Source organism: Phyllostomus discolor, chromosome 5 (assembly GCF_004126475.2).
Source record: "Phyllostomus discolor isolate MPI-MPIP mPhyDis1 chromosome 5, mPhyDis1.pri.v3, whole genome shotgun sequence".
Classification (NCBI taxonomy): Eukaryota; Metazoa; Chordata; class Mammalia; order Chiroptera; family Phyllostomidae; genus Phyllostomus; species Phyllostomus discolor.
The window spans coordinates 142,596,186-142,603,722 of record NC_040907.2 but is presented as its reverse complement, the minus strand read 5'-3'; positions in this window follow the sequence as shown (position 1 = coordinate 142,603,722).

The window sequence follows — 7,537 nt, the reverse complement described above, 5'->3', positions numbered from 1 at the left end:
ATAGGGGTTAGCTCTTCCTTAAATGCTTTGTAGAATTCTCCTGTGAAACCATCTGGCCCAGGGCTTTTGTGTGTCAGGAGTTTTTTGATTACCACTTCAATTTCATCTGCTGTTATTGGTCTGTTCAAGTTATAACATGCCACATTTTAATGTTAATAACAAGAACATAAATAATCATTTCCTGAGTTGACAGTGCAATGTACAATTTAATCTGTGTTGCTAAAATAACAATGCTGGAAACAATTGAATACTTACATGTTAAATATAGTTAAAATAGATTCCGATAATTAATAATCAAAATTCTATGAACATATCTCCTCATCTTATCCCTGTTAACAAATTACAAAACAATATTCTCACAACTCCACAAAAGTTCACCTACAAAAGTTTATTCTGTTAGAACAAATACCTCCTTGATCAAAGTTCATATATTTCAAAAATTATCAGTGTTAGATAAGCCTACAAATTCTATATTATCTCTCTCTTTTTTTATTGTTGTTTAAGTACAGTTGTCTCTATTTCCCCCCTACCATTCGCACCCACTCCAGCCATCCCCACCTCCCACCCTCCATCCCACCTCCCTTTGGCTTTGTCCATGTGTTCTTTATACATGTTCCTTGATGACCCTACTGGCTTTCCCACCATTATCCCCTGCCACCTCCCCTCTGGTTACTATCAGATTGTTCTTTATTTCAGCATCTCTGGTTATAGTTTGCTTGCTTGTTTGTTTTGTTGATTAGGTTCCTCTTATAGGTAACATCATATGGTATTTGTCTATCACCTCTTGGCTTATTTCACTTAGCATAATACTCTCCAGATCCATGCTGCCATGAAGGGTAGGAGCTCCTTCTTTCTACTGTGTAGTATTCCATTGTGTAAATGCACCATAGTTTTTTGATCCACTCATTTACTCATGGGCACTTAGGTTGCTTGGCTGTTGTAAATTGTGCTGCTATGAACATTGGTACAGATAGGTGCTTTTGGATTGGTGTTTCAGGTTTCTTAGGGTATAATCCTAGCAGTGGAATTGGTGGGTCAAAAGGCAGTTCCATTTTTAGTTTTCTGAGGAAATTCCATACTGTTTTCCATAGTGGCTACATCTGTCTGCATTCCCACCAACAATGTACTAGGGTTCCCTTTTCTCCACAACCTTGACAGCACTTGTTGTTTGTTGATTTGTTTATGATGGCCATTCTGACCATTGTGAAGTGGTATCGCATTGTGGGTTTTACTTTGCATCACTCTGATGACTAGTGATGCTGAGCATCTTTTCATATGTCCCTGGATCCTCTGTATGTCCCCCTTGGAGAAGTGTCTGTTCAGGTTCTTTGCCCATTTTTTAATTGGGTTGTTTGTCTTTCTGGGGCAGAGTCATGTGAGTTCTGTATATATTTTGGAGATCAAACCCTTGTCCAAGTTATCACTTGCAAATATATTTTCCCATGGTTGGTTCCCTTTACATTTTACTGCTTTTTTTCTTTAGCCATGCAGAAGCTTTTTATTTTGATGAAGTCCCATTTGTTTATTCTTACAAATTCTTAATATTGAGCAGAAATGTTCTGCTCTGCACCCCTAGTTTCAGATTCCTGTGCCCCATTTTCCTATTTTTTAGCAGCTGAATTTGATGGGGAAAGGGGCATGGCAGGAAAGGGAGAGCAAGAGACTTTGTTTTTAAAAGAAAAACAATAGAGTAGCTAATAAATATATCTAGCTTTCATTCTTGGCTCCAGAACTCTCAAAGAGAAGATTAAAGACAAAGATCTGTTTTTCCTCAATTTATTAAAATTCTCTTGGATGTGAAAGCAGTCACTTATTCTTAAGACTTCATTTAATGCCTTAAAAACTTGAGACAAATTCCTAAGTATGTGAATTTGGGTTTCCCAAATTAAAAATAACTGATAATGCTATAAAAACATCTAAAAAAAGGCAAAAGAGAATGTGTTTACTAAAAAAAGTAAGGGTCGGGATGAAAGCTTAGGTAAACATGGCTCACCTCCTTGCACAACCACAGCAAAAATTACGATTGGACTACAAAACAACTATCACCCAGAATCATCAGAAAATTGAGCTGTATGGAAGTCCAACAACCAAAGAATTAAAGAAGTCATATTCATCCAGATGGGTAGGAGGAGAGAAGAGGCAGAAATGCGTGGAGAGGAAGAGAGGTATAGACATGTGGAATAGGCTGTCCCATACTGATGTGTGGTGGATAAAAATTGATAGGATACCTCAGGAGTGAGGGATCCCAGGCCCACACCAGACCACCCAGCCAAGGGTTCCAGTCCCAGGAAGATAAGTCTCCATAACTTCTGGCTGTAAAACCAGTGGGGATTTGGGCAGCAGAAGAAACTACAGAATTCTCAGGACTCTCTTCTTCAAGAGTCTGCAACAGACTTAGGACTTACAAAGACTCTCTCTGGGCTCCAGCACTGGGGCAGCAGTTGGAAGGGCACCAGTGGCATACAGGAAAAAATGGAAGCATCTGGCATTAGGGTGAGTGCCAGGGGGCAGCTTCCTCCTGGAAAAAACTCCAGAAGCCACACAGTGGCTTTGTACCCTTTTGGCCAGAGCCTTCCCCATACAGATCCACAAAGCATCTACAGCTTATCAGAGACTCCATCAACCTGGTTTACACAGGTTGCCCTGCTCTGGTGATTACCTAAGGCTCCACTGCATCCAGCCTACCAGTGTGCTTTTCTACAACAGGTCATGCTACTAAGACAGGGAGTCAAAGCAGCTCTGCCTAATACATAGAAACAAACATAGGGAGGCTGCCAAAATGAAGAGATTAGAAATATGGCTCAAATCAAAGAATAGAACAAAACTCCAGAAAAAGAACTAAACAAAATTGAGATAAGCAATCTATCAGATGCACAGTTCAAAACACTGGATATTAGGATGCTCAAGGAACTCAGTGGGTACTTCAACAACATAAAAAAAGACCCAGGCAGAAATGAATGTTACATTAAGTGAAACAAAGAAAAATTTGCAGGGAATCAACAGTGGAGTGGATGAAGCTGAGAATCAAATCAATGATTTGGAATATAAGGGGGGGGGGAGACATTAATCTGAACAACAAGAAGAAAAAAAGAATAAAAAAAACTAAAACAAGGATAGTATAAACAGCCTCTGGGACAACTTCGAACATACCAACATTCTAACCACATGGGTGACAGAAGAAAAAGTGAAAGAGCAGGAAATTGAAAACTTTTTGAAAAAATAGTGAAAGAAAACTTCCCTAATTTGGTAAAGAAAATAGACATGCAAGTCTAGGAAGCACAGAGAGTCCCAAACAAGATGGACACAAAGAAGACCATACCAAGACATATCATAATTAAAATGCCAAAGGTTAAAGATAAAGAGAGAATCTTAAAAGCAGCAAAAGAAAAGAAGTTAGTTGCCTACAAGAAAGTTCCATTAGACTATCAGCTGATTTCTCAGAAGAAAATTTTCAGGCAAGAAGGTATTTGCAAGATGTATTAAAAATGATGAAAAGCAAGAACCTACAACCAAGATTACTTTATCCAGCAAAGCTATTATTTAGAATGGAAGGGCAGATAAAGTGCTTCTCAAACAGAGTAAAGCTAAAGGAGTTCATCATCAGCAAGCCATTATTATATGAAATATTGAAGAGACTTACTTAAGAAAAAGAAGGAGATCAAAACTATAAACATTAAAATGGCAATAAATTCACAACTTCAGCAATTGAATCTAAAAAACAAACTAGGCAAACAAGAACAACAGGAACAGAATGCTGGATATGGAGGTCATTTGGAGGGTTATCAATTTGGATGGGGAAGAGGGAGGATAGGGGAAAAGGTGCAGGGAATAAGAAGTACAGATTGGTAGGTACAAAATAGACAGGAGGATATTAAGAAAGGTATAGGAAATGGAGAGGCCAAAGCACTTATATGTGGGACCCATGGACATGAACGAAGGGGCATGTATTGCTGGGGGAATGGAGGGTACCAGGTGGAAGGGGGCCAAGAGGGAAAAATGGGACACTGTAATAGCAGAATCAATAAAATATATTAAAAAAGAAAAAAGAAAAGGAAAGTATAAAAACATAAATGACACTGAATGCTGAATCAATAGTGAATGAAATTTAGCAAAGGAAGGTCCTTGGACAGTGTAAGCCTCCACAGAGTAACCTCTAGTAATTTACCTAACTAAATGAAAGACTGAAAGATTAGAGATCTCTGCATTGGCTTTACTCACATATGGTAGACTGTCTTGCTCTGTGTGTCTTCTTTCTAACTCTCTTTCTCTCACCATATTTTAAAAACTAAATTACATCCATTCCTCCATGGGGAATAAAAGGGATCAAGTTGTGGAAAAGCGAAAGATCACTGATGAATGACTCAGCCTCACTTTATTTACTGTGGGAGTGATGTAGATATATTAAATTCTATAAGAAGGCAAAGACTGTGTCTTACCCTCCCACCACCCAGCTTTTCTAGTCTCCTAAAATGCACAGTGAAGAATAATTAAGATAATAGGGGTTATTTTTAAATAAGGAAAAATATTACAAAATATGAAACTATTGTATTTCATTATTTTTACAAGAAAAAAATAAGGCCTAAACAAATCATGAGGTCATCCTAACAGAAAATATTCCTCACATACTGCTTCTAGCAGTAGTTATAAATTGGGTTTAATTCATTTTAAATAAATGAAATGGATTTTGAAATTTAACTTACAAGGATAAAAGTTCAGAGAGGAGAAGGGAAAAGGAAAGAAAATGGGAGAGGAAGATGCAGAGAGAATACAAATTTCCAAATTGTGTCTTAAGTAACATTTTTCTCCACACATTATATACTAAAAATTAATCACACTATTCATTTGTTTTAGAAATTAACAGAATCTTCTTCAGTTCCTTCCAAGTGCCATCACCTGTGACAAATTAGTCCAAACTATGTGCATATTAAAAATTACATACATTGATTCATCTGATTATTAATTTAAAACAATGGGAAGAAATTTGAAAAAGTATTTGACAGGATTACACCAGAAACAAAATATTAATAATTTTGCTGTATTGCAAATAGTAATTATAGGATTCTGCCCATATCCCAACACTACTGGGTTTTCTTTTTCTTTTGCCTTAATTCATTTCAAGTTATAAAACTACCTCACTCTTTTAAATTGCAGCACCATTTTCTGATGCAGACACCAGCTGGAAGTGTCCGTGGCGTTATGGATGAGACATGAGATACATTCATATGGACTACTGAGTCCTGTGGAGGAAAAGGGACAACACAGCTACCCTCTCAAGGGGAGAGTGCCTCAGAGCAGCCTGGCCATTCTCTCTAGGGGAGAGCTCCCTGATCCTTCCCTTGATAGGTTTTTACTGGGTTCATTTGCACAGGAATACAGGTAAAGCTCATTAATCATTGTCAGGCAGTAAGGATCAAACATTGGGTAGCATACAAAGAACTACTATGGCTTATTCTGAGTCAGGGTCTGTTAGCTAAAAGGCTACAAAACTTTTGAAACAAACTCATTTCCTGCTCGGACCTTTATCATTTAATTAAGAGCATTCTTAACAAAGCAGGTTTCCCAGGAGTTTATGTGTTCTTTCTCAGGCCTGATTACCTGGGGAACCTGCCCTTTCCAGCACAGGGCTGTACCGCCCTCTGTCATTGTTTCAGGATTAAGTTAGGCAGAGGAGGCAAGATAGCCAAGAAATTAGGAGACTTCTCGAAGACAGAATGAGGACTCAGACTTTGTCAAAGCTGAGGGGTGAGGGTCCATCACCCCTTTTACTGTAGCCCCCCAAGTCCTTCCTTGGGGCCTCCATGTGATCATGCCTATCTTAAGTCTTTCCCCCCTTGGGAATCCTACCTGTCATTGGCTAACTGATCAAACATTGGGGGCCAGTTATGGAAAAAGGAGCAGAAGCGGTGTTCCTGCCATGGAGGTAAGCTTTGTCTCCTCAGTGGCTTCTGGTCTGAAGGTCACTCACTCAGCCTTAGCCAAGGGGTGGGGGGTGGGTTACAGCTCCTGAAACCAGGCAGGGTAGCTCCTAACAATTTTCTACAGTATGAATTTTCATAACCATTTACATGTTGAGGGACATTTAAATTGTTTATTTTTTCTTTGTCCTTTTATATTACAAACAAAGAAGAAACAGGTGAGAAAAAAGGAATGAGGTGGAAGAAGTGAGGCCAGAAACCTGGAGGTGGGGTTAGAGTTAGAGAAAAAACACTGCATGACGGTAAAAACAATTCCCAATGTATCAATCATAACAAAGATAGACAATAAAAGTTTTCTCAAAAAAGAACTTTCTGAGCACCCTCTATGTGCCAGGTTCTCAGGGAGCAGAAACAAGAGAAAGTCTTAGTTCTTATAGATCTTACATTCTAGGGAAAATGTTAGAATATTGAGAAATCTTTCTATGAATAAATTACATGATTCAGTGAAAAACTGAGAAATACCTTATCAAATGGATTATTTCTTCCTCTTTAAAATTTAAGTTCATCTTCATTAGGAGTTTGTAGACAAATAACATCCTTTAATCTCCCTTAGCTAAAATAAGGGATGCAAATAATGTAGTTCATATAAATTGATTCAACAAATACTTATGTCTATTTTGTGCAAAGCAATGTACACTAGTAGCTATTAAAATGAATTTAATAATTTTGGCCAATACTGTATGTTGAATTAAGTAACAATTTCATTAAGCATTCAAATAGCTACTAAGTGTGTACTCTGTTCTAGGCACAGTTCTGACCATGTGTATGTGTGTGTTGGGGGGTAATGTCAGAGAACAAGCATATTAAGATCCTTGCCTTCATGGTGCTTCTAGTAGCAGGATGTAATACTCTATTAAGTTGTACATTGTTGACAGATGTCTTCAACAAATATAATAATATATTTGAGCACGTTTCACTCCTACTATGAAAATTTTGTTCAAAATCTTACCTTTAATTTTGCCTTCACTGCCTGTCTTTGTTATCTCCATGCTCTGTGTTCTGCCTCCTATATAGTTCAGCATGAACTATTTCAAGTTAGAATAAAGATAATACTGTTAAACAAAATTTCCATTTATAGTTATTCAGCTTTTCCTAATGATACTTATAGCCAGGTCAGTAATGTGACTGAAAACTCTACTATCAAAAAGATAAAGATCTCAAAAGCTACTTAAGCAATAGGTCAGAATTTCTAACTTTTAAAACTTCCTAGTTTAAGGATAATAAATATTCAGATACCAATAATACAGAACTCTAATTTAAAAATTAATAATAGTATTTGAAAACTTACTATAAATGAATTACTGAGCTAAACACTTTATATTATGATTTAATCTGCAGAACACTGCATAAACCAGGCTCTATCTTTTACACCTTTTATAGACCAGGAATCAGTAGCATAACCTGCCCACATTACAGTCATTTGTAGCAGGACCCTGTTTTAAGTCTAGAAAGTATGACTCTAGAAAGTGGTGTCTTAAACAACATCACTAAACTTCCAATGAGAAAAGTCTTGATGCTACATAGCAGCTATCTAAGTGAAAACATTTGCAATGTTATATTAA